Source organism: Myodes glareolus, unplaced genomic scaffold (assembly GCF_982192425.1).
Source record: "Myodes glareolus unplaced genomic scaffold, mMyoGla1.1 HAP1_SCAFFOLD_37, whole genome shotgun sequence".
NCBI lineage: Eukaryota > Metazoa > Chordata > Mammalia > Rodentia > Cricetidae > Myodes > Myodes glareolus.
In genome coordinates this window covers 1,662,849-1,686,718 of record NW_028263213.1, presented here as the reverse complement: position 1 = coordinate 1,686,718, position 23,870 = coordinate 1,662,849, and positions in this window count along the sequence as shown.

Genomic DNA, 23,870 nt, shown 5'->3' with positions numbered 1-23,870 from the left:
TTTCCTTTGAAAGTGCCTTAAGCTACTTGCAAGCATTCATCAGAAACTCACATGCGTTTCTCTGAACGAGAAGCAGACTGTTCAAACACTTCAATTCACTGTGCGAAGTGAATGGAGTGTTGCTTCACTTTCTAAATTCTGTCCTTTCAGAGAAAATCACTTTCCTTTGAAAGTGCCTTAAACTACTTTCAAGCATTCACAAAAAAACTCACATGCGTTTCTCTGAAAGAGAAGCAGTCTGTTCCAACACTTCAATTCACTATGTGAAGTGAATGGAGTGTTGCTTCACTTTCTAAATGCTGTCCTTTCAGAGAAAATCACTTTCCCTTGAAAGTGCCTTAAGCTACTTGCAAGCATTAGGAAGAAACTCACATGCGTTTCTCTGAAAGAGAAGCAGTCTGTTCCAACACTTCAATTCACTGTGCGAAATGAATCGAGTGTTGCATCACTTTCTAAATGCTGTCCTTTCAGAGAAAATCACTTTCCTTTGAAAGTGCCTTAAGCTTCTTACAAGCATTCACAAGAAACACTAATGCGTTTCTATGAAAGAGAAGCAGTCTGTTCCAACACTTCAATTCATTGCGCGAAGGGAATGGAGTGTTGCTTTACTTTCTAAATGCTGTCCTTTCAGAGAAAATCACTTTCCTTTGAAAGAGCCTTAAGCTACTGACAAGCATTCAACAGAAACTCACATGCATTTCTCTGAAAGAGAGGCAGTCTCTTCCAACACTTCAATTCACTGTACAAAGTGAATGGAGTGTTGCTTCACTTTCTAAATGCTGTCCTTTCAGAGAAAATCACTTTCCTTTGAAAGTGCCTTAAGCCACTTGCAAGCATTCACAAGAAACACTAATGCGTTTCTCTGAAAGAGAAGCAGTCTGTTCCAACACTTCAATTCACTGTGCGAAGTGAATGGAGTGTTGCTTCACTTTCTAAATGCTGTCCTTTCAGAGAAAATCACTTTCCCTTGAAAGTGCCTTAAGCTACTTGCAAGCATTAGGAAGAAACTCACATGCGTTTCTCTGAAAGAGAAGCAGTCTGTTCCAACACTTCAATTCACTGCACGTAGTGAATGGAGTGTTGCTTCACTTTCTAAATGCTGTCCTTTCAGAGAAAATCACTTTCCTTTGAAAGAGCCTTAAGCTACTGACAAGCATTCAACAGAAACTCACATGCATTTCTCTGAAAGAGAGGCAGTCTGTTCCAACACTTCAATTCACTGTACAAAGTGAATGGAGTGTTGCTTCACTTTCTAAATGCTGTCCTTTCAGAGAAAATCACTTTCCTTTGAAAGTGCCTTAAGCCACTTGCAAGCATTCACAAGAAACACTAATGCGTTTCTCTGAAAGAGAAGCAGTCTGTTCCAACACTTCAATTCACTGTGCGAAGTGAATGGAGTGTTGCTTCACTTTCTAAATGCTGTCCTTTCAGAGAAAATCACTTTCCCTTGAAAGTGCCTTAAGCTACTTGCAAGCATTAGGAAGAAACTCACATGCGTTTCTCTGAAAGAGAAGCAGTCTGTTCCAACACTTCAATTCACTGCACGTAGTGAATGGAGTGTTGCTTCACTTTCTAAATGCTGTCCTTTCAGAGAAAATCACTTTCCTTTGAAAGTGCCTTAAGCTACTTACAAGCATTCAACAGAAACTCACATGCGTTTCTCTGAAAGAGAAGCACTCTGTTCCAACACTTCAATTCACTGCACGAAGTGAATGGAGTGTTGCTTCACTTTCTAAATGCTGTCCTTTCAGAGAAAATCACTTTCCTTTGAAAGTGCCTGAAGCTACTTACAAGCATTAGGAAGAAACTCACATGCGTTTCTCTGAAAGAGAAGCAGTCTGTTCCAACACTTCAATTCACTGTGCGAAGTGAATGGAGTGTTGCTTCACTTTCTAAATGCTGTCCTTTCAGAGAAAATCACTTTCCTTTGAAAGTGCCTTAAGCTTCTTACAAGAATTCACAAGAAACACTAATGCGTTTCTATGAAAGAGAAGCACTCTGTTCCAACACTTGAATTCACTGCACGAAGGGAATGGAGTGTTGCTTCACTTTCTAAATGCTGTCCTTTCAGAGAAAATCACTTTCCTTTGAAAGTGCCTTAAGCTACTTGCAAGCATTAGGAAGAAGCTCACATGCGTTTCTCTGAAAGAGAAGCAGACTGTTCCAACACTTCAATTCACTGTGCGAAGTGAATGGAGTGTTGCTTCACTTTCTAAATTCTGTCCTTTCAGAGAAAATCACTTTCCTTTGAAAGTGCCTTAAACTACTTTCAAGCATTCACAAAAAACTCACATGCGTTTCTCTGAAAGAGAAGCAGTCTGTTCCAACACTTCAATTCCCTGTGCGAAGTGAATGGAGTGTTGCTTCACTTTCTAAATGCTGTCCTTTCAGAGAAAATCACTTTCCTATGAAAGTGCCTGAAGCAACTTGCAAGAATTCACAAGAAACTCACATGCGTTTCTCGGAAAGAGAAGCAGTCTGTTCCAACACTTCAATTCACTGTGCGAAGTGAATGGAGTGTTGCTTCACTTTCTAAATGCTGTCCTTTCAGAGAAAATCACTTTCCTTTGAAAGTGCCTTAAGCTTCTTACAAGCATTCACAAGAAACACTAATGCGTTTCTATGAAAGAGAAGCAGTCTGTTCCAACACTTCAATTCATTGCGCGAAGGGAATGGAGTGTTGCTTTACTTTCTAAATGCTGTCCTTTCAGAGAAAATCACTTTCCTTTGAAAGAGCATTAAGCTACTGACAAGCATTCAACAGAAACTCACATGCATTTCTCTGAAAGAGAGGCAGTCTGTTCCAACACTTCAATTCACTGTACAAAGTGAATGGAGTGTTACTTCACTTTCTAAATGCTGTCCTTTCAGAGAAAATCACTTTCCTTTGAAAGTGCCTTAAGCCACTTGCAAGCATTCACAAGAAACACTAATGCGTTTCTCTGAAAGAGAAGCAGTCTGTTCCAACACTTCAATTCACTGTGCGAAGTGAATGGAGTGTTGCTTCACTTTCTAAATGCTGTCCTTTCAGAGAAAATCACTTTCCCTTGAAAGTGCCTTAATCTACTTGCAAGCATTAGGAAGAAACTCACATGCGTTTCTCTGAAAGAGAAGCAGTCTGTTCCAACACTTCAATTCACTGCACGTAGGGAATGGAGTGTTGCTTCACTTTCTAAATGCTGTCCTTTCAGAGAAAATCACTTTCCTTTGAAAGTGCCTTAAGCTACTTGCAAGCATTAGTAAGAAGCTCACATGCGTTTCTCTGAAAGAGAAGCAGACTGTTCCAACACTTCAATTCACTGTGCGAAGTGAATGGAGTGTTGCTTCACTTTCTAAATTCTGTCTTTTCAGAGAAAATCACTTTCCTTTGAAAGTTCCTTAAACTACTTTCAAGCATTCACAAAAAACTCACATGCGTTTCTCTGAAAGAGAAGCAGTCTGTTCCAACACTTCAATTCACTGTGCGAAGTGAATGGAGTGTTGCTTCACTTTCTAAATGCTGTCCTTTCAGAGAAAATCACTTTCCTTTGAAAGTGCCTTAAGCTTCTTACAAGCATTCACAAGAAACACTAATGCGTTTCTATGAAAGAGAAGCAGTCTGTTCCAACACTTCAATTCATTGCGCGAAGGGAATGGAGTGTTGCTTTACTTTCTAAATGCTGTCCTTTCAGAGAAAATCACTTTCCTTTGAAAGAGCCTTAAGCTACTGACAAGCATTCAACAGAAACTCACATGCATTTCTCTGAAAGAGAGGCAGTCTGTTCCAACACTTCAATTCACTGTACAAAGTGAATGGAGTGTTGCTTCACTTTCTAAATGCTGTCCTTTCAGAGAAAATCACTTTCCTTTGAAAGTGCCTTAAGCCACTTGCAAGCATTCACAAGAAACACTAATGCGTTTCTCTGAAAGAGAAGCAGTCTGTTCCAACACTTCAATTCACTGTGCGAAGTGAATGGAGTGTTGCGTCACTTTCTAAATGCTGTCCTTTCAGAGAAAATCACTTTCCCTTGAAAGTGCCTTAAGCTACTTGCAAGCATTAGGAAGAAACTCACATGCGTTTCTCTGAAAGAGAAGCAGTCTGTTCCAACACTTCAATTCACTGCACGTAGTGAATGGAGTGTTGCTTCACTTTCTAAATGCTGTCCTTTCAGAGAAAATCACTTTCCTTTGAAAGTGCCTTAAGGTACTTACAAGCATTCAACAGAAACTCACATGCATTTCTCTGAAAGAGAAGCAGTCTGTTCCAACACTTCAATTCACTGTGCGAAGTGAATGGAGTGTTGCTTCACTTTCTAAATTCTGTCCTTTCAGAGAAAATCACTTTCCTTTGAAAGTGCCTTAAGCTACTTACAAGCATTCACCAGAAACTCACATGCATTTCTCTGAAAGAGAAGCAGTCTGTTCCAACACTTCAATTCACTGTGCGAAGTGAAGGGAGTGTTGCTTCACTTTCTAAATGCTGTCCTTTCAGAGAAAATCACTTTCCCTTGAAAGTGCCTTAAGCTACTTGCAAGCATTAGGAAGAAACTCACATGCGTTTCTCTGAAAGAGAAGCAGTCTGTTCCAACACTTCAATTCACTGTGCGAAGTGAATGGAGTGTTGCTTCACTTTCTAAATGCTGTCCTTTCAGAGAAAATCACTTTGCTTTGAAAGTGCCTTAAGCTTCTTACAAGCATTCACAAGAAACACTAATGCGTTTCTATGAAAGAGAAGCAGTCTGTTCCAACACTTCAATTCATTGCGCGAAGGGAATGGAGTGTTGCTTCACTTTCTAAATGCTGTCCTTTCAGAGAAAATCACTTTCCTTTGAAAGAGCCTTAAGCTACTGACAAGCATTCAACAGAAACTCACATGCATTTCTCTGAAAGAGAGGCAGTCTGTTCCAACACTTCAATTCACTGTACAAAGTGAATGGAGTGTTGCTTCACTTTCTAAATGCTGTCCTTTCAGAGAAAATCACTTTCCTTTGAAAGTGCCTTAAGCTACTTGCAAGCATTAGGAAGAAGCTCACATGCGTTTCTCTGAAAGAGAAGCAGACTGTTCCAACACTTCAATTCACTGTGCGAAGTAAATGGAGTGTTGCTTCACTTTCTAAATTCTGTCCTTTCAGAGAAAATCACTTTCCTTTGAAAGTGCCTTAAACTACTTTCAAGCATTCACAAAAAACTCACATGCGTTTCTCTGAAAGAGAAGCAGTCTGTTCCAACACTTCAATTCACTGTGCGAAGTGAATGGAGTGTTGCTTCACTTTCTAAATGCTGTCCTTTCAGAGAAAATCACTTTCCTTTGAAAGTGCCTTAAGCAACTTGCAAGAATTCACAAGAAACTCACATGCGTTTCTCGGAAAGAGAAGCAGTCTGTTCCAACACTTCAATTCACTGTGCGAGGTGAATGGAGTGTTGCTTCACTTTCTTAATGCTGTCCTTTCAGAGAAAATCACTTTCCTTTGAAAGTGCCTTAAGCCACTTGCAAGCATTCACAAGAAACACTAATGCGTTTCTATGAAAGAGAAGCACTCTGTTCCAACACTTCAATTCACTGCACGAAGGGAATAGAGTGTTGCTTCACTTTCTAAATGCTGTCCTTTCAGAGAAAATCACTTTCCTTTGAAAGTGCCTTAAGCTACTTACAAGCATTAGGAAGAAACTCACATGCGTTTCTATGAAAGAGAAGCAGTCTGTTCCAACACTTCAATTCACTGTGCGAAGTGAATGGAGTGTTGCATCACTTTCTAAATTCTGTCCTTTCAGAGAAAATCATTTTCCTTTGAAAGTGCCTTAAGCTTCTTACAAGCATTCACCAGAAAGTCACATGCGTTTCTCTGAAAGAGAAGCAGTCTGTTCCAACACTTCAATTCACTGTGCTAAGTGAATGGAGTGTTGCTTCAGTTTCTAAATGCTGTCCTTTCAGAGAAAATCACTTTCCTTTGAAAGTGCCTTAAGCTTCTTACAAGCATTTACCAGAAAGTCACATGCGTTTCTCTGAAAGAGAAGCAGTGTGTTCCAACACTTGAATTCACTGTGCGAAGTGAATGGAGTGTTGCTTCACTTTCTAAATGCTGTCCTTTCAGAGAAAATCACTTTCCTTTGAAAGTGCCTTAAGCTTCTTACAAGCATTCACCAGAAACTCACATGCGTTTCTCTGAAAGAGAAGCAGTCTGTTCCAACACTTCAATTCACTGTGCGAAGTGAATGGAGTGTTGCTTCACTTTCTAAATGCTGTCCTTTCAGAGAAAATCACTTTCCTTTGAAAGTGCCTTAAGCTACTTGCAAGCATTAGGAAGAAACTCACATGCGTTTCTCTGAAAGAGAAGAAGACTGTTCAAACACTTCAATTCACTGTGCGAAGTGAATGGAGTGTTGCTTCACTTTCTAAATTCTGTCCTTTCAGAGAAAATCACCTTCCTTTGAAAGTGCCTTAAACTACTTTCAAGCATTCACAAAAAACTCACATGCGTTTCTCTGAAAGAGAAGCAGTCTGTTCCAACACTTCAATTCACTGTGCGAAGTGAATGGAGTGTTGCTTCAGTTTCTAAATGCTGTCCTTTCAGAGAAAATCACTTTCCTTTGAAAGTGCCTTAAGCAACTTGCAAGAATTCACAAGAAACTCACATGCGTTTCTCTGAAAGAGAAGCAGTCTGTTCCAACACTTCAGTTCACTGTGCGAAGTGAATGGAGTGTTGCTTCACTTTCTAAATGCTGTCCTTTCAGAGAAAATCACTTTCCTTTGAAAGTGCCTTAAGCTTCTTACAAGCATTCACAAGAAACACTAATGCGTTTCTATGAAAGAGAAGCAATCTGTTCCAACACTTCAATTCATTGCGCGAGGGGCATGGAGTGTTGCTTTATTTTCTAAATGCTCTCCTTTCAGAGAAAATCACTTTCCTTTGAAAGAGCCTTAAGCTACTGACAAGCATTCAACAGAAACTCACATGCATTTCTCTGAAAGAGAGGCAGTCTGTTCCAACACTTCAATTCACTGTACAAAGTGAATGGAGTGTTGCTTCACTTTCTAAATGCTGTCCTTTCAGAGAAAATCACTTTCCTTTGAAAGTGCCTTAAGCCACTTGTAAGCATTCACAAGAAACACTAATGCGTTTCTATGAAAGAGAAGCACTCTGTTCCAACACTTCAATTCACTGCACGAAGGGAATGGAGTGTTGCTTCACTTTCTAAATGCTGTCCTTTCAGAGAAAATCACTTTCCTTTGAAAGTGCCTGAAGCTACTTACAAGCATTAGGAAGAAACTCACATGCGTTTCTCTGAAAGAGAAGCAGTCTGTTCCAACACTTCAATTCACTGTGCGAAGTGAATGGAGTGTTGCCTCACTTTCTAAATGCTGTCCTTTCAGAGAAAATCACTTTCCTTTGAAAGTGCCTTAAGCTACTCACAAGCATTCACAAGAAACACTAATGCGTTTCTATGAAAGAGAAGCAGTCTGTTCCAACACTTCAATTCATTGCGCGAAGGGAATGGAGTGTTGCTTTACTTTCTAAATGCTGTCCTTTCAGAGAAAATCACTTTCCTTTGAAAGAGCCTTAAGCTACTGACAAGCATTCAACAGAAACTCACATGCATTTCTCTGAAAGAGAGGCAGTCTGTTCCAACACTTCAATTCACTGTACAAAGTGAATGGAGTGTTGCTTCACTTTCTAAATGCTGTCCTTTCAGAGAAAATCACTTTCCTTTGAAAGTGCCTTAAGCAACTTGCAAGCATTCACAAGAAACTCACATGCGTTTCTCTGAAAGAGAAGCAGTCTGTTCCAACACTTCAATTCACTGTGCGAAGTGAATGGAGTGTTGCTTCACTTTCTAAATGCTGTCCTTTCAGAGAAAATCACTTTCCTATGATAGTGCCTGAAGCAACTTGCAAGAATTCACAAGAAACTCACATGCGTTTCTCGGAAAGAGAAGCAGTCTGCTCCAACACTTCAATTCACTGTGCGAAGTGAATGGAGTGTTGCTTCACTTTTTAAATGCTGTCCTTTCAGAGAAAATCACTTTCCTTTGAAAGTGCCTTAAGCCACTTGCAAGCATTCACAAGAAACACTAATGCGTTTCTATGAAAGAGAAGCACTCGGTTCCAACACTTCAATTCACTGCACGAAGGGAATGGAGTGTTGCTTCACTTTCTAAATGCTGTCCTTTCAGAGAAAATCACTTTCCTTTGAAAGTGCCTTAAGCTTCTTACAAGCATTCACCAGAAACTCACATGCGTTTCTCTGAAAGAGAAGCAGTCTGTTCCAACACTTCAATTCACTGTGCGAAGTGAATGGAGTGTTGCTTCACTTTCTAAATGCTGTCCTTTCAGAGAAAATCACTTTCCTTTGAAAGTGCCTTAAGCTACTTGCAAGCATTAGGAAGAAACTCACATGCGTTTCTCTGAAAGAGAAGCAGTCTGTTCCAACACTTCAATTCACTGTGCGAAGTGAATGGAGTGTTGCATCACTTTCTAAATTCTGTCCTTTCAGAGAATATCACTTTCCTTTGATAGTGCCTTAACCTACTTTCAAGCATTCACAAAAAACTCACATGCGTTTCTCTTAAAGAGAAGCAGTCTGTTCCAACACTTCAATTCACTGTGCGAAGTGAATGGAGTGTTGCTTCACTTTCTAAATTCTGTCCTTTCAGTGAAAATCACTTTCCTTTGAAAGTGCCTTAAGCAACCTGCAAGAATTCACAAGAAACTCACATGCGTTTCTCTGAAAGAGAAGCAGTCTGTTCCAACACTTCAATTCACTGTGCGAAGTGAATGGAGTGTTGCTTCACTTTCTAAATGCTGTCCTTTCAGAGAAAATCACTTTCCTTTGAAAGTGCCTTAAGCTACATGCAAGCATTAGGAAGAAACTCACATGCGCTTCTCTGAAAGAGAAGCAGTCTGTTCCAACACTTCAATTCACTGTGCGAAGTGAATGGAGTGTTGCTTCACTTTCTAAATTCTGTCCTTTCAGAGAAAATCACTTTCCTTTGAAAGTGCCTTAAGCAACCTGCAAGAGTTCACAAGAAACTCACATGCGTTTCTCTGAAAGAGAAGCAGTCTGTTCCAACACTTCAATTCACTGTGCGAAGTGAATGGAGTGTTGCTTCAGTTTCTAAATGCTGTCCTTTCAGAGAAAATCACTTTCCTTTGAAAGTGCCTTAAGCCACTTGCAAGCATTCACAAGAAACACTAATGCGTTTCTCTGAAAGAGAAGCAGTCTGTTCCAACACTTCAATTCACTGTGCGAAGTGAATGGAGTGTTGCTTCACTTTCTAAATGCTGTCCTTTCAGAGAAAATCACTTTCCCTTGAAAGTGCCTTAAGCTACTTGCAAGCATTAGGAAGAAACTCACATGCGTTTCTCTGAAAGAGAAGCAGTCTGTTCCAACACTTCAATTCACTGCACGTAGTGAATGGAGTGTTGCTTCACTTTCTAAATGCTGTCCTTTCAGAGAAAATCACTTTCCTTTGAAAGTGCCTTAAGGTACTTACAAGCATTCAACAGAAACTCACATGCATTTCTCTGAAAGTGAAGCAGTCTGTTCCAACACTTCAATTCACTGTGCGAAGTGAATGGAGTGTTGCTTCACTTTCTAAATTCTGTCCTTTCAGAGAAAATCACTTTCCTTTGAAAGTGCCTTAAGCTACTTACAAGCATTCACCAGAAACTCACATGCATTTCTCTGAAAGAGAAGCAGTCTGTTCCAACACTTCAATTCACTGTGCGAAGTGAAGGGAGTGTTGCTTCACTTTCTAAATGCTGTCCTTTCAGAGAAAATCACTTTCCCTTGAAAGTGCCTTAAGCTACTTGCAAGCATTAGGAAGAAACTCACATGCGTTTCTCTGAAAGAGAAGCAGTCTGTTCCAACACTTCAATTCACTGTGCGAAGTGAATGGAGTGTTGCTTCACTTTCTAAATGCTGTCCTTTCAGAGAAAATCACTTTGCTTTGAAAGTGCCTTAAGCTTCTTACAAGCATTCACAAGAAACACTAATGCGTTTCTATGAAAGAGAAGCAGTCTGTTCCAACACTTCAATTCATTGCGCGAAGGGAATGGAGTGTTGCTTCACTTTCTAAATGCTGTCCTTTCAGAGAAAATCACTTTCCTTTGAAAGAGCCTTAAGCTACTGACAAGCATTCAACAGAAACTCACATGCATTTCTCTGAAAGAGAGGCAGTCTGTTCCAACACTTCAATTCACTGTACAAAGTGAATGGAGTGTTGCTTCACTTTCTAAATGCTGTCCTTTCAGAGAAAATCACTTTCCTTTGAAAGTGCCTTAAGCTACTTGCAAGCATTAGGAAGAAGCTCACATGCGTTTCTCTGAAAGAGAAGCAGACTGTTCCAACACTTCAATTCACTGTGCGAAGTAAATGGAGTGTTGCTTCACTTTCTAAATTCTGTCCTTTCAGAGAAAATCACTTTCCTTTGAAAGTGCCTTAAACTACTTTCAAGCATTCACAAAAAACTCACATGCGTTTCTCTGAAAGAGAAGCAGTCTGTGCCAACACTTCAATTCACTGTGCGAAGTGAATGGAGTGTTGCTTCACTTTCTAAATGCTGTCCTTTCAGAGAAAATCACTTTCCTTTGAAAGTGCCTTAAGCAACTTGCAAGAATTCACAAGAAACTCACATGCGTTTCTCGGAAAGAGAAGCAGTCTGTTCCAACACTTCAATTCACTGTGCGAGGTGAATGGAGTGTTGCTTCACTTTCTTAATGCTGTCCTTTCAGAGAAAATCACTTTCCTTTGAAAGTGCCTTAAGCCACTTGCAAGCATTCACAAGAAACACTAATGCGTTTCTATGAAAGAGAAGCACTCTGTTCCAACACTTCAATTCACTGCACGAAGGGAATAGAGTGTTGCTTCACTTTCTAAATGCTGTCCTTTCAGAGAAAATCACTTTCCTTTGAAAGTGCCTTAAGCTACTTACAAGCATTAGGAAGAAACTCACATGCGTTTCTATGAAAGAGAAGCAGTCTGTTCCAACACTTCAATTCACTGTGCGAAGTGAATGGAGTGTTGCATCACTTTCTAAATTCTGTCCTTTCAGAGAAAATCATTTTCCTTTGAAAGTGCCTTAAGCTTCTTACAAGCATTCACCAGAAAGTCACATGCGTTTCTCTGAAAGAGAAGCAGTCTGTTCCAACACTTCAATTCACTGTGCTAAGTGAATGGAGTGTTGCTTCAGTTTCTAAATGCTGTCCTTTCAGAGAAAATCACTTTCCTTTGAAAGTGCCTTAAGCTTCTTACAAGCATTTACCAGAAAGTCACATGCGTTTCTCTGAAAGAGAAGCAGTGTGTTCCAACACTTGAATTCACTGTGCGAAGTGAATGGAGTGTTGCTTCACTTTCTAAATGCTGTCCTTTCAGAGAAAATCACTTTCCTTTGAAAGTGCCTTAAGCTTCTTACAAGCATTCACCAGAAACTCACATGCGTTTCTCTGAAAGAGAAGCAGTCTGTTCCAACACTTCAATTCACTGTGCGAAGTGAATGGAGTGTTGCTTCACTTTCTAAATGCTGTCCTTTCAGAGAAAATCACTTTCCTTTGAAAGTGCCTTAAGCTACTTGCAAGCATTAGGAAGAAACTCACATGCGTTTCTCTGAAAGAGAAGAAGACTGTTCAAACACTTCAATTCACTGTGCGAAGTGAATGGAGTGTTGCTTCACTTTCTAAATTCTGTCCTTTCAGAGAAAATCACCTTCCTTTGAAAGTGCCTTAAACTACTTTCAAGCATTCACAAAAAACTCACATGCGTTTCTCTGAAAGAGAAGCAGTCTGTTCCAACACTTCAATTCACTGTGCGAAGTGAATGGAGTGTTGCTTCAGTTTCTAAATGCTGTCCTTTCAGAGAAAATCACTTTCCTTTGAAAGTGCCTTAAGCAACTTGCAAGAATTCACAAGAAACTCACATGCGTTTCTCTGAAAGAGAAGCAGTCTGTTCCAACACTTCAGTTCACTGTGCGAAGTGAATGGAGTGTTGCTTCACTTTCTAAATGCTGTCCTTTCAGAGAAAATCACTTTCCTTTGAAAGTGCCTTAAGCTTCTTACAAGCATTCACAAGAAACACTAATGCGTTTCTATGAAAGAGAAGCAGTCTGTTCCAACACTTCAATTCATTGCGCGAGGGGCATGGAGTGTTGCTTTACTTTCTAAATGCTCTCCTTTCAGAGAAAATCACTTTCCTTTGAAAGAGCCTTAAGCTACTGACAAGCATTCAACAGAAACTCACATGCATTTCTCTGAAAGAGAGGCAGTCTGTTCCAACACTTCAATTCACTGTACAAAGTGAATGGAGTGTTGCTTCACTTTCTAAATGCTGTCCTTTCAGAGAAAATCACTTTCCTTTGAAAGTGCCTTAAGCCACTTGTAAGCATTCACAAGAAACACTAATGCGTTTCTATGAAAGAGAAGCACTCTGTTCCAACACTTCAATTCACTGCACGAAGGGAATGGAGTGTTGCTTCACTTTCTAAATGCTGTCCTTTCAGAGAAAATCACTTTCCTTTGAAAGTGCCTGAAGCTACTTACAATCATTAGGAAGAAACTCACATGCGTTTCTCTGAAAGAGAAGCAGTCTGTTCCAACACTTCAATTCACTGTGCGAAGTGAATGGAGTGTTGCCTCACTTTCTAAATGCTGTCCTTTCAGAGAAAATCACTTTCCTTTGAAAGTGCCTTAAGCTACTCACAAGCATTCACAAGAAACACTAATGCGTTTCTATGAAAGAGAAGCAGTCTGTTCCAACACTTCAATTCATTGCGCGAAGGGAATGGAGTGTTGCTTTACTTTCTAAATGCTGTCCTTTCAGAGAAAATCACTTTCCTTTGAAAGAGCCTTAAGCTACTGACAAGCATTCAACAGAAACTCACATGCATTTCTCTGAAAGAGAGGCAGTCTGTTCCAACACTTCAATTCACTGTACAAAGTGAATGGAGTGTTGCTTCACTTTCTAAATGCTGTCCTTTCAGAGAAAATCACTTTCCTTTGAAAGTGCCTTAAGCAACTTGCAAGCATTCACAAGAAACTCACATGCGTTTCTCTGAAAGAGAAGCAGTCTGTTCCAACACTTCAATTCACTGTGCGAAGTGAATGGAGTGTTGCTTCACTTTCTAAATGCTGTCCTTTCAGAGAAAATCACTTTCCTATGATAGTGCCTGAAGCAACTTGCAAGAATTCACAAGAAACTCACATGCGTTTCTCGGAAAGAGAAGCAGTCTGCTCCAACACTTCAATTCACTGTGCGAAGTGAATGGAGTGTTGCTTCACTTTTTAAATGCTGTCCTTTCAGAGAAAATCACTTTCCTTTGAAAGTGCCTTAAGCCACTTGCAAGCATTCACAAGAAACACTAATGCGTTTCTATGAAAGAGAAGCACTCGGTTCCAACACTTCAATTCACTGCACGAAGGGAATGGAGTGTTGCTTCACTTTCTAAATGCTGTCCTTTCAGAGAAAATCACTTTCCTTTGAAAGTGCCTTAAGCTTCTTACAAGCATTCACCAGAAACTCACATGCGTTTCTCTGAAAGAGAAGCAGTCTGTTCCAACACTTCAATTCACTGTGCGAAGTGAATGGAGTGTTGCTTCACTTTCTAAATGCTGTCCTTTCAGAGAAAATCACTTTCCTTTGAAAGTGCCTTAAGCTACTTGCAAGCATTAGGAAGAAACTCACATGCGTTTCTCTGAAAGAGAAGCAGTCTGTTCCAACACTTCAATTCACTGTGCGAAGTGAATGGAGTGTTGCATCACTTTCTAAATTCTGTCCTTTCAGAGAATATCACTTTCCTTTGATAGTGCCTTAACCTACTTTCAAGCATTCACAAAAAACTCACATGCGTTTCTCTTAAAGAGAAGCAGTCTGTTCCAACACTTCAATTCACTGTGCGAAGTGAATGGAGTGTTGCTTCACTTTCTAAATTCTGTCCTTTCAGTGAAAATCACTTTCCTTTGAAAGTGCCTTAAGCAACCTGCAAGAGTTCACAAGAAACTCACATGCGTTTCTCTGAAAGAGAAGCAGTCTGTTCCAACACTTCAATTCACTGTGCGAAGTGAATGGAGTGTTGCTTCACTTTCTAAATGCTGTCCTTTCAGAGAAAATCACTTTCCTTTGAAAGTGCCTTAAGCTACTTGCAAGCATTAGGAAGAAACTCACATGCGCTTCTCTGAAAGAGAAGCAGTCTGTTCCAACACTTCAATTCACTGTGCGAAGTGAATGGAGTGTTGCTTCACTTTCTAAATTCTGTCCTTTCAGAGAAAATCACTTTCCTTTGAAAGTGCCTTAAGCAACCTGCAAGAGTTCACAAGAAACTCACATGCGTTTCTCTGAAAGAGAAGCAGTCTGTTCCAACACTTCAATTCACTGTGCGAAGTGAATGGAGTGTTGCTTCACTTTCTAAATGCTGTCCTTTCAGAGAAAATCACTTTCCTTTGAAAGTGCCTTAAGCTTCTTACAAGCATTCACAAGAAACACTAATGCGTTTCTATGAAAGAGAAGCAGTCTGTTCCAACACTTCAATTCATTGCGCGAAGGGAATGGAGTGTTGCTTTACTTTCTAAATGCTGTCCTTTCAGAGAAAATCAATTTCCTTTGAAAGAGCCTTAAGCTACTGACAAGCATTCAACAGAAACTCACATGCATTTCTCTGAAAGAGAGGCAGTCTGTTCCAACACTTCAATTCACTGTACAAAGTGAATGGAGTGTTGCTTCACTTTCTAAATTCTGTCCTTTCAGAGAAAATCACTTTCCTTTGAAAGTGCCTTAAACTACTTTCAAGCATTCACAAAAAACTCACATGCGTTTCTCTGAAAGAGAAGCAGTCTGTTCCAACACTTCAATTCCCTGTGCGAAGTGAATGGAGTGTTGCTTCACTTTCTAAATGCTGTCCTTTCAGAGAAAATCACTTTCCTATGAAAGTGCCTGAAGCAACTTGCAAGAATTCACAAGAAACTCACATGCGTTTCTCGGAAAGAGAAGCAGTCTGTTCCAACACTTCAATTCACTGTGCGAAGTGAATGGAGTGTTGCTTCACTTTCTAAATGCTGTCCTTTCAGAGAAAATCACTTTCCTTTGAAAGTGCCTTAAGCTTCTTACAAGCATTCACAAGAAACACTAATGCGTTTCTATGAAAGAGAAGCAGTCTGTTCCAACACTTCAATTCATTGCGCGAAGGGAATGGAGTGTTGCTTTACTTTCTAAATGCTGTCCTTTCAGAGAAAATCACTTTCCTTTGAAAGAGCATTAAGCTACTGACAAGCATTCAACAGAAACTCACATGCATTTCTCTGAAAGAGAGGCAGTCTGTTCCAACACTTCAATTCACTGTACAAAGTGAATGGAGTGTTACTTCACTTTCTAAATGCTGTCCTTTCAGAGAAAATCACTTTCCTTTGAAAGTGCCTTAAGCCACTTGCAAGCATTCACAAGAAACACTAATGCGTTTCTCTGAAAGAGAAGCAGTCTGTTCCAACACTTCAATTCACTGTGCGAAGTGAATGGAGTGTTGCTTCACTTTCTAAATGCTGTCCTTTCAGAGAAAATCACTTTCCCTTGAAAGTGCCTTAAGCTACTTGCAAGCATTAGGAAGAAACTCACATGCGTTTCTCTGAAAGAGAAGCAGTCTGTTCCAACACTTCAATTCACTGCACGTAGGGAATGGAGTGTTGCTTCACTTTCTAAATGCTGTCCTTTCAGAGAAAATCACTTTCCTTTGAAAGTGCCTTAAGCTACTTGCAAGCATTAGTAAGAAGCTCACATGCGTTTCTCTGAAAGAGAAGCAGACTGTTCCAACACTTCAATTCACTGTGCGAAGTGAATGGAGTGTTGCTTCACTTTCTAAATTCTGTCCTTTCAGAGAAAATCACTTTCCTTTGAAAGTTCCTTAAACTACTTTCAAGCATTCACAAAAAACTCACATGCGTTTCTCTGAAAGAGAAGCAGTCTGTTCCAACACTTCAATTCACTGTGCGAAGTGAATGGAGTGTTGCTTCACTTTCTAAATGCTGTCCTTTCAGAGAAAATCACTTTCCTTTGAAAGTGCCTTAAGCTTCTTACAAGCATTCACAAGAAACACTAATGCGTTTCTATGAAAGAGAAGCAGTCTGTTCCAACACTTCAATTCATTGCGCGAAGGGAATGGAGTGTTGCTTTACTTTCTAAATGCTGTCCTTTCAGAGAAAATCACTTTCCTTTGAAAGAGCCTTAAGCTACTGACAAGCATTCAACAGAAACTCACATGCATTTCTCTGAAAGAGAGGCAGTCTGTTCCAACACTTCAATTCACTGTACAAAGTGAATGGAGTGTTGCTTCACTTTCTAAATGCTGTCCTTTCAGAGAAAATCACTTTCCTTTGAAAGTGCCTTAAGCCACTTGCAAGCATTCACAAGAAACACTAATGCGTTTCTCTGAAAGAGAAGCAGTCTGTTCCAACACTTCAATTCACTGTGCGAAGTGAATGGAGTGTTGCTTCACTTTCTAAATGCTGTCCTTTCAGAGAAAATCACTTTCCCTTGAAAGTGCCTTAAGCTACTTGCAAGCATTAGGAAGAAACTCACATGCGTTTCTCTGAAAGAGAAGCAGTCTGTTCCAACACTTCAATTCACTGCACGTAGTGAATGGAGTGTTGCTTCACTTTCTAAATGCTGTCCTTTCAGAGAAAATCACTTTCCTTTGAAAGTGCCTTAAGCTACTTACAAGCATTCAACAGAAACTCACATGCGTTTCTCTGAAAGAGAAGCAGTCTGTTCCAACACTTCATTTCACTGTGCGATGTGAATGGAGTGTTGCCTCACTTTCTAAATGCTGTCCTTTCAGAGAAAATCATTTTCCTTTGAAAGTGCCTTAAGCTACTTACAAGCATTCACCAGAAACTCACATGCATTTCTCTGAAAGAGAAGCAGTCTGTTCCAATACTTCAATTCACTCTGCGAAGTGAATGGAGTGTTGCTTCACTTTCTAAATGCTGTCCTTTCAGAGAAAATCACTTTCCTTTGAAAGTGCCTTAAGGTACTTACAAGCATTCAACAGAAACTCACATGCATTTCTCTGAAAGAGAAGCAGTCTGTTCCAACACTTCAATTCACTGTGCGAAGTGAATGGAGTGTTGCTTCACTTTCTAAATTCTGTCCTTTCAGAGAAAATCACTTTCCTTTGAAAGTGCCTTAAGCTACTTACAAGCATTCACCAGAAACTCACATGCATTTCTCTGAAAGAGAAGCAGTCTGTTCCAACACTTCAATTCACTGTGCGAAGTGAAGGGAGTGTTGCTTCACTTTCTAAATGCTGTGCTTTCAGAGAAAATCACTTTCCCTTGAAAGTGCCTTAAGCTACTTGCAAGCATTAGGAAGAAACTCACATGCGTTTCTCTGAAAGAGAAGCAGTCTGTTCCAACACTTCAATTCACTGTGCGAAGTGAATGGAGTGTTGCTTCACTTTCTAAATGCTGTCCTTTCAGAGAAAATCACTTTGCTTTGAAAGTGCCTTAAGCTTCTTACAAGCATTCACAAGAAACACTAATGCGTTTCTATGAAAGAGAAGCAGTCTGTTCCAACACTTCAATTCATTGCGCGAAGGGAATGGAGTGTTGCTTCACTTTCTAAATGCTGTCCTTTCAGAGAAAATCACTTTCCTTTGAAAGAGCCTTAAGCTACTGACAAGCATTCAACAGAAACTCACATGCATTTCTCTGAAAGAGAGGCAGTCTGTTCCAACACTTCAATTCACTGTACAAAGTGAATGGAGTGTTGCTTCACTTTCTAAATGCTGTCCTTTCAGAGAAAATCACTTTCCTTTGAAAGTGCCTTAAGCTACTTGCAAGCATTAGGAAGAAGCTCACATGCGTTTCTCTGAAAGAGAAGCAGACTGTTCCAACACTTCAATTCACTGTGCGAAGTAAATGGAGTGTTGCTTCACTTTCTAAATTCTGTCCTTTCAGAGAAAATCACTTTCCTTTGAAAGTGCCTTAAACTACTTTCAAGCATTCACAAAAAACTCACATGCGTTTCTCTGAAAGAGAAGCAGTCTGTTCCAACACTTCAATTCACTGTGCGAAGTGAATGGAGTGTTGCTTCACTTTCTAAATGCTGTCCTTTCAGAGAAAATCACTTTCCTTTGAAAGTGCCTTAAGCAACTTGCAAGAATTCACAAGAAACTCACATGCGTTTCTCGGAAAGAGAAGCAGTCTGTTCCAACACTTCAATTCACTGTGTGAAGTGAATGGAGTGTTGCTTCACTTTCTTAATGCTGTCCTTTCAGAGAAAATCACTTTCCTTTGAAAGTGCCTTAAGCCACTTGCAAGCATTCACAAGAAACACTAATGCGTTTCTATGAAAGAGAAGCACTCTGTTCCAACACTTCAATTCACTGCACGAAGGGAATAGAGTGTTGCTTCACTTTCTAAATGCTGTCCTTTCAGAGAAAATCACTTTCCTTTGAAAGTGCCTTAAGCTACTTACAAGCATTAGGAAGAAACTCACATGCGTTTCTCTGAAAGAGAAGCAGTCTGTTCCAACACTTCAATTCACTGTGCGAAGTGAATGGAGTGTTGCATCACTTTCTAAATTCTGTCCTTTCAGAGAAAATCATTTTCCTTTGAAAGTGCCTTAAGCTTCTTACAAGCATTCACCAGAAAGTCACATGCGTTTCTCTGAAAGAGAAGCAGTCTGTTCCAACACTTCAATTCACTGTGCGAAGTGAATGGAGTGTTGCTTCAGTTTCTAAATGCTGTCCTTTCAGAGAAAATCACTTTCCTTTGAAAGTGCCTTAAGCTTCTTACAAGCATTTACCAGAAAGTCACATGCGTTTCTCTGAAAGAGAAGCAGTGTGTTCCAACACTTGAATTCACTGTGCGAAGTGAATGGAGTGTTGCTTCACTTTCTAAATGCTGTCCTTTCAGAGAAAATCACTTTCCTTTGAAAGTGCCTTAAGCTTCTTACAAGCATTCACCAGAAACTCACATGCGTTTCTCTGAAAGAGAAGCAGTCTGTTCCAACACTTCAATTCACTGTGCGAAGTGAATGGAGTGTTGCTTCACTTTCTAAATGCTGTCCTTTCAGAGAAAATCACTTTCCTTTGAAAGTGCCTTAAGCTACTTGCAAGCATTAGGAAGAAACTCACATGCGTTTCTCTGAAAGAGAAGAAGACTGTTCAAACACTTCAATTCACTGTGCGAAGTGAATGGAGTGTTGCTTCACTTTCTAAATTCTGTCCTTTCAGAGAAAATCACCTTCCTTTGAAAGTGCCTTAAACTACTTTCAAGCATTCACAAAAAACTCACATGCGTTTCTCTGAAAGAGAAGCAGTCTGTTCCAACACTTCAATTCACTGTGCGAAGTGAATGGAGTGTTGCTTCAGTTTCTAAATGCTGTCCTTTCAGAGAAAATCACTTTCCTTTGAAAGTGCCTTAAGCAACTTGCAAGAATTCACAAGAAACTCACATGCGTTTCTCTGAAAGAGAAGCAGTCTGTTCCAACACTTCAATTCACTGTGCGAAGTGAATGGAGTGTTGCTTCACTTTCTAAATGCTGTCCTTTCAGAGAAAATCACTTTCCTTTGAAAGTGCCTTAAGCTTCTTACAAGCATTCACAAGAAACACTAATGCGTTTCTATGAAAGAGAAGCAGTCTGTTCCAACACTTCAATTCATTGCGCGAGGGGCATGGAGTGTTGCTTTACTTTCTAAATGCTCTCCTTTCAGAGAAAATCACTTTCCTTTGAAAGAGCCTTAAGCTACTGACAAGCATTCAACAGAAACTCACATGCATTTCTCTGAAAGAGAGGCAGTCTGTTCCAACACTTCAATTCACTGTACAAAGTGAATGGAGTGTTGCTTCACTTTCTAAATACTGTCCTTTCAGAGAAAATCACTTTCCTTTGAAAGTGCCTTAAGCCACTTGTAAGCATTCACAAGAAACACTAATGCGTTTCTATGAAAGAGAAGCACTCTGTTCCAACACTTCAATTCACTGCACGAAGGGAATGGAGTGTTGCTTCACTTTCTAAATGCTGTCCTTTCAGAGAAAATCACTTTCCTTTGAAAGTGCCTGAAGCTACTTACAAGCATTAGGAAGAAATTCACATGCGTTTCTCTGAAAGAGAAGCAGTCTGTTCCAACACTTCAATTCACTGTGCGAAGTGAATGGAGTGTTGCTTCACTTTCTAAATGCTGTCCTTTCAGAGAAAATCACTTTCCCTTGAAAGTGCCTTAAGCTACTTGCAAGCATTAGGAAGAAACTCACATGCGTTTCTCTGAAAGAGAAGCAGTCTGTTCCAACACTTCAATTCACTGTGCGAAGTGAATGGAGTGTTGCCTCACTTTCTAAATGCTGTCCTTTCAGAGAAAATCACTTTCCTTTGAAAGTGCCTTAAGCTACTCACAAGCATTCACAAGAAACACTAATGCGTTTCTATGAAAGAGAAGCAGTCTGTTCCAACACTTCAATTCATTGCGCGAAGGGAATGGAGTGTTGCTTTACTTTCTAAATGCTGTCCTTTCAGAGAAAATCACTTTCCTTTGAAAGAGCCTTAAGCTACTGACAAGCATTCAACAGAAACTCACATGCATTTCTCTGAAAGAGAGGCAGTCTGTTCCAACACTTCAATTCACTGTACAAAGTGAATGGAGTGTTGCTTCACTTTCTAAATGCTGTCCTTTCAGAGAAAATCACTTTCCTTTGAAAGTGCCTTAAGCAACTTGCAAGCATTCACAAGAAACTTACATGCGTTTCTCTGAAAGAGAAGCAGTCTGTTCCAACACTTCAATTCACTGTGCGAAGTGAATGGAGTGTTGCTTCACTTTCTAAATGCTGTCCTTTCAGAGAAAATCACTTTCCTATGATAGTGCCTGAAGCAACTTGCAAGAATTCACAAGAAACTCACATGCGTTTCTCGGAAAGAGAAGCAGTCTGCTCCAACACTTCAATTCACTGTGCGAAGTGAATGGAGTGTTGCTTCACTTTTTAAATGCTGTCCTTTCAGAGAAAATCACTTTCCTTTGAAAGTGCCTTAAGCCACTTGCAAGCATTCACAAGAAACACTAATGCGTTTCTATGAAAGAGAAGCACTCGGTTCCAACACTTCAATTCACTGCACGAAGGGAATGGAGTGTTGCTTCACTTTCTAAATGCTGTCCTTTCAGAGAAAATCACTTTCCTTTGAAAGTGCCTTAAGCTTCTTACAAGCATTCACCAGAAACTCACATGCGTTTCTCTGAAAGAGAAGCAGTCTGTTCCAACACTTCAATTCACTGTGCGAAGTGAATGGAGTGTTGCTTCACTTTCTAAATGCTGTCCTTTCAGAGAAAATCACTTTCCTTTGAAAGTGCCTTAAGCTACTTGCAAGCATTAGGAAGAAACTCACATGCGTTTCTCTGAAAGAGAAGCAGTCTGTTCCAACACTTCAATTCACTGTGCGAAGTGAATGGAGTGTTGCATCACTTTCTAAATTCTGTCCTTTCAGAGAAAATCACTTTCCTTTGATAGTGCCTTAACCTACTTTCAAGCATTCACAAAAAACTCACATGCGTTTCTCTTAAAGAGAAGCAGTCTGTTCCAACACTTCAATTCACTGTGCGAAGTGAATGGAGTGTTGCTTCACTTTCTAAATTCTGTCCTTTCAGTGAAAATCACTTTCCTTTGAAAGTGCCTTAAGCAACCTGCAAGAGTTCACAAGAAACTCACATGCGTTTCTCTGAAAGAGAAGCAGTCTGTTCCAACACTTCAATTCACTGTGCGAAGTGAATGGAGTGTTGCTTCACTTTCTAAATGCTGTCCTTTCAGAGAAAATCACTTTCCTTTGAAAGTGCCTTAAGCTTCTTACAAGCATTCACAAGAAACACTAATGCGTTTCTATGAAAGAGAAGCAGTCTGTTCCAACACTTCAATTCATTGCGCGAAGGGAATGGAGTGTTGCTTTACTTCCTAAATGCTGTCCTTTCAGAGAAAATCACTTTCCTTTGAAAGAGCCTTAAGCTACTGACAAGCATTCAACAGAAACTCACATGCATTTCTCTGAAAGAGAGGCAGTGTGTTCCAACACTTAAATTCACTGTACAAAGTGAATGGAGTGTTGCTTCACTTTCTAAATGCTGTCCTTTCAGAGAAAATCACTTTCCTTTGAAAGTGCCTTAAGCCACTTGCAGGCATTCACAAGAAACACTAATGCGTTTCTATGAAAGAGAAGCACTCTGTTCCAACACTTCAATTCACTGCACGAAGGGAATGGATTGTTGCTTCACTTTCTAAATGCTGTCCTTTCAGAGAAAATCACTTTCCTTTGAAAGTGCCTGAAGCTACTTACAAGCATTAGGAAGAAAATCACATGCGTTTCTCTGAAAGAGAATCAGTCTGTTCCAACACTTCAATTCACTGTGCGAAGTGAATGGAGTGTTGCATCACTTTCTAAATTCTGTCCTTTCAGAGAAAATCACTTTCCTTTGAAAGTGCCTTAAACTACTTTCAAGCATTCACAAAAAACTCACATGCGTTTCTCTTAAAGAGAAGCAGTCTGTTCCAACACTTCAATTCACTGTGCGAAGTGAATGGAGTGTTGCTTCAGTTTCTAAATGCTGTCCTTTCAGAGAAAATCACTTTCCTTTGAAAGTGCCTTAAGCAACTTGCAAGAATTCACAAGAAACTCACATGCGTTTCTCTGAAAGAGAAGCAGTCTGTTCCAACACTTCAATTCACTGTGCGAAGTGAATGGAGTGTTGCTTCACTTTCTAAATGCTGTCCTTTCAGAGAAAATCACTTTCCTTTGAAAGTGCCTTAAGCTACTTACAAGCATTCACCAGAAACTCACATGCGTTTCTCTGAAAGAGAAGCAGTCTGTTCCAATACTTCAATTCACTCTGCGAAGTGAATGGAGTGTTGCTTCACTTTCTAAATGCTGTCCTTTCAGAGAAAATCACTTTCCTTTGAAAGTGCCTTAAGCTACTTACAAGCATTCAACAGAAACTCACATGCATTTCTCTGAAAGAGAAGCAGTCTGTTCCAACACTTCAATTCACTGTGCGAAGTGAATGGAGTGTTGCTTCAGTTTCTAAATGCTGTCCTTTCAGAGAAAATCACTTTCCTTTGAAAGTGCCTTAAGCTTCTTACAAGCATTCACCAGAAACTCACATGCGTTTCTCTGAAAGAGAAGCAGTCTGTTCCAACACTTCAATTCACTGTGCGAAGTGAATGGAGTGTTGCTTCACTTTCTAAATGCTGTCCTTTCAGAGAAAATCACTTTCCTTTGAAAGTGCCTTAAGCTACTTGCAAGCATTAGGAAGAAACTCACATGCGCTTCTCTGAAAGAGAAGCAGTCTGTTCCAACACTTCAATTCACTGTGCGAAGTGAATGGAGTGTTGCTTCACTTTCTAAATTCTGTCCTTTCAGAGAAAATCACTTTCCTTTGAAAGTGCCTTAAGCAACCTGCAAGAGTTCACAAGAAACTCACATGCGTTTCTCTGAAAGAGAAGCAGTCTGTTCCAACACTTCAATTCACTGTGCGAAGTGAATGGAGTCTTGCTTCACTTTCTAAATGCTGTCCTTTCAGAGAAAATCACTTTCCTTTGAAAGTGCCTTAAGCTTCTTACAAGCATTCACAAGAAACACTAATGCGTTTCTATGAAAGAGAAGCAGTCTGTTCCAACACTTCAATTCATTGCGCGAAGGGAATGGAGTGTTGCTTTACTTTCTAAATGCTGTCCTTTCAGAGAAAATCACTTTCCTTTGAAAGAGCCTTAAGCTACTGACAAGCATTCAACAGAAACTCACATGCATTTCTCTGAAAGAGAGGCAGTCTGTTCCAACACTTCAATTCACTGTACAAAGTGAATGGAGTGTTGCTTCACTTTCTAAATGCTGTCCTTTCAGAGAAAATCACTTTCCTTTGAAAGTGCCTTAAGCCACTTG